This window comes from Phyllobates terribilis, unplaced genomic scaffold (assembly GCF_046119375.1).
Source record: "Phyllobates terribilis strain yellow unplaced genomic scaffold, ASM4611937v1 Scaffold_5__5_contigs__length_657084704, whole genome shotgun sequence".
Classification (NCBI taxonomy): Eukaryota; Metazoa; Chordata; class Amphibia; order Anura; family Dendrobatidae; genus Phyllobates; species Phyllobates terribilis.
The window spans coordinates 100,047,695-100,051,612 of NW_027362765.1; the positions used below are offsets into that span (position 1 = coordinate 100,047,695).

The 3,918-nt window shown below is 39.0% G+C and overlaps 1 non-coding gene across 1 annotated transcript; it reads left to right on the plus strand.

The window, feature by feature from the left end:
• The first annotated feature begins 3,304 nt into the window (after positions 1–3,304).
• On the plus strand, positions 3,305–3,487 carry LOC141150426 (U2 spliceosomal RNA). Its single transcript, XR_012246632.1, has one exon. It is a non-coding gene; the product is annotated as a U2 spliceosomal RNA (small nuclear RNA).
• Positions 3,488–3,918: the final 431 nt, after the last annotated feature.

The following is a 3,918-nucleotide window of genomic DNA, read 5'->3' on the forward strand; positions in this document are numbered from 1 at the left end:
CGAGCTTAAAAAGGATTGGAAGTCGGGACCGTCAGTGTGGTCCGGCTCAAATGTGAATAGGTCTGCTGGAGTGGGTTTGCTCTGTCGTGGTAATAACATCGTGTTTTCCTCTGTTACAGAGATTACACCAGGCAGGGCAATGTTAGTACATTTGCATATTAATAATTTTAGTTTTCGCATAATTAATGTGTATGCTCCTCCCGACAAGCAAGAGCGCATCCAATTGTTTGAAATTTTGCCTGTATTTTGTGTTGGGTCTTCTCCCCTCCTGATAGGTGGGGATTTCAGCTGCCTTAGTGTCGGCGAACAACGAGTAGGAGGGGACCCTCTCCGTAAGTTGGATAAGTCATGTTTTCTGCTAAAAAAATTTCAAACTGATTTTAAGCTATGCGATGCCTGGAGGTCTCTTTCACCGACGGACCGTGGATTTACATGGTCCGGTCGGGGAGTGGCCTCTAGGATCGATTTTATGTTTTTATCTGTGGATTTTAAGCCGGTGATGTTTGATCTAATGTCTAATTTATTTTCCGATCACAAAATGTTAAAATTACAGTTAGAATACCAAGGAGAGCAGAGAATAAACAAAGGACTGTGGCGTTTGGGGACACATCTGCTGGAGGATCCTCAGATAAGGTCGGATTTTTGTACAGACTACCAGGAATGGAGACAACATAGGCCTCCTTATATAAAAATGTTGTCTTGGTGGGAAAAGATTAAAAATAAAATTAGGCTTTTTTTTATCACGACAGGGAGGAAGAAATCAAGACAGAAAAAACAATTTTTCTCAAATCTAAATACTAGGCTGCAGACACTTTATAAATTTAAAGAGATTGGGTTGGAGGTGGAGGAAGACATTGTCAGCCTAAAAGCAGAAATACATACACTTTTGGAGCAGAAGGGGAGAGAGGTTATTTTTAATTCAAAGGTAAAGCAGTTAGAAGAAGATGAAAAATGTACACGCTTCTTTTTTAAAAAAGCAATGGAAAGATGCGATTACTTGTTTAGGTGAAGAATCCACTATACAGGGCATGAAGAACGTGGCTTTTGATTTTTACCGACTCCTTTTTAGTGAGAAAAGTGTGGATGATTCCTTTTTACAAGATGCTCTTAATGTCCTAGATTTTAAGTTGAATCAGTCAGATCAGGAGTTTTTAATACGGGATTTTAGCTTAGAGGAACTTTTTAACATTTTTAAAAGTTTTTCAAAGGGCAAGGCTCCGGGAGCAGACGGTCTCCCCGTCGAATTTTATCTGACTTTCTGGGATATTTTAAAGGATGATCTTTTAGCACTTTTTAAGGAGGTTTTTAAGTGTAAACGGTTGCCCAAGGGATGGAGGAGGGGAATAGTGTCCTTGATCTTTAAAAAGAAAGGGGCTCGTGAGGACCTTGCAAATTGGAGGCCTATCACCCTCCTCAATATGGATTATAAAGTATTAGCCAAATTTATTGCATGCCGGCTTAAAATGATAATTGATAAGTTGATACAACCAGAACAAGTTTGTGGTGTACCGGGAAGGAGTATTGCGGAGGTGTTAAATGTCATAAGAGATGCAATATGGTATACTAGGGATCGTGGTCAGAATTTAGCCCTGTTGGCGCTGGACTTTGAGAAGGCGTTCGACAGGGTATCGCACAAGTATCTTTTTAGTGTTTTAAAGAAGATGGCGATCCCGGATTTTATCATGTCTCTAATTAAGATTTTGTATAAAGATTCATATTGTCAAATCTCTGTTAATGGCTTCTTAACAGGTGAAATACCGCTGGAATCCGGAGTGAAGCAGGGCTGCCCTTTGTCCCCGATCCTGTTTATTTGTGCTATGGAGCCTTTATTATGCCAAATTATGAAAGATAAAGTGATCCGTGGGGTCCCTGTTCCGGGTGGAGGGGGGGCCCAAATTAAAGTCTTCGGGTATATGGACGATGTTACTGCCATCTGCACGGATCCTGCTTCCCTCCGGAGGGTGGTGAGGTGTACCAGTTTTTTTAGTCAGGCTTCAGGTTTTAAGTTGAATTTTAATAAAACTGAGTGTTTGACAATTGGTTCCTGGGATACAGTGGACCTACCAGCAGTCAAAATGAAGTGTGATAAAGTTAAAATTTTGGGCATTACTTTTAATAAAGAAAATGACGGGGTTGTGAGTTGGGGGGAGGTCCAGGAGAAAATGGTGAAGAAACTATCCTTTTGGAATTTGCGTAGTTTGTCAATCGAAGGGAAAGTTCTAATTAATAAGTATGTATTATTGCCAATGATGTTATATGTTGCAATTGTGTACCCTCCCTCCGACTTAATGCTCAAAAAGCTGACTCGCTGCATGTTTATATTTATTTGGGGCTCGAAGATGGAAAAAGTAAAACGCACAGAAATGTATAAAAGGCATCAAAATGGTGGAAAGGATGTCCCGGATTTGAGCATGTTTTTGTATATAAATTTCTTCTGTTTCTGTTTTAAGCTTCTTAATTCTAACAGTGTTTTTAGTCTGTTTTTAAAATATACTTGTGGTTATGTTTTTAAGAGATGGCTACGGCCATCCTTATCTTCGCCTGTTTTATTATGTCCCCCAAAGCATCTTATCATCTTAGAGAAAGTATGTAGAAATTATAAATTAAGAGACTTGGATACTGATATTCTTCAAGACCGAAGGAAATTGATAACTCATCTGAGAAGGGAAGAAAGAGTATCTGAAGTAATCAACTTTTCCTGGAGCAGATCCAAGCGAGTCTGGAGGAATGTGTTTGGAAAGTTTCTCGCAAATATTCATAAAGACCTTGCCTGGATGTCCGTCCACCAGTGCCTCCCAACTAGAGACTTTCAGCACAGGAGAGGCCTGGTAGCGCGGGCAAAATGTCCAAGAGACTCGTGTGGAAGTGATGAGACGGTTTTACATCTGTTTTGGAACTGTTTTTATGCGCAAGAACTTTGGCGGAAACTGGGGGTGCTTTTGAAATGGGTTTGTGGTCTGAAAGACTTTTGTCACGAATATGTTTTATACGGACTTTTTAATTGCCCAACTTTACATCAAACCAAAATATGCTGGTGTATAATAAATTGTGCAAAAAGTGCTATGTGGAAAGTGAGGAATATTTTGTTGTTCAAACGTGACTGTATTTCCATCAATGATTGTATTAGAATGGTTTTTAGCGAAATGTATATTTATTATTTGAAAGATGTCAAAGATGTGGGTAAACAAGAAGCGAATAGAAGATGGTGTTTTTATATGTGGAATACTATTTTGTACTAATAATGTCTGTGGAAAGAGCTCTATTAACGCTGTAAATAAGAATAATGTGTTTTTGTACTTATTTTATATCTGAATAAATATATGTTGAAACCTTATCTGTTCTTATCAGTTTAATATCTGATACGTCCCCTATCTGGGGACCATATATTAAATGGATTTTTAGAACAGGGAGATGGAAAAAGAGCTTGCTCTGTCCACTCCACGCATCGACCTGGTATTGCAGTATCTCCAGGACCGGTGCACCCCTTCTTTAATGCAGTTTCTAAAATGAGAAAGAATTGAATTCAATGCTTTTTGTTCATTTTGCTTGTTTGTCGGATTTTGGGATGGACTCTTTGGCTTTGCTTTTCTTCTCCTCATTGGATTTTTCATGTTAAAAGTTGCAGAAGCCAGATGACAAGCTCATTTTGGTTCAACTTCAGCAACTGTGCATTGCATTGCCATGTAATGTAATGCTATCTATCTAGCTCTCCCTCTTTACTTCCTTTTGGATAAACAGACATATTAGGCAAGCATTTTGGAGCTTTCACCTAAATAACTACAGGTGGTGAGATAAGCTGCACAATATAATTGACCTTTCAGTATATTGTTGCACACACACCATCTATTTAGCAAATGCCCTTGTTATCAACAGCAGCTTTTTAAACTCACCTGAGCTAACAGGTATGTGCGCTGGTTA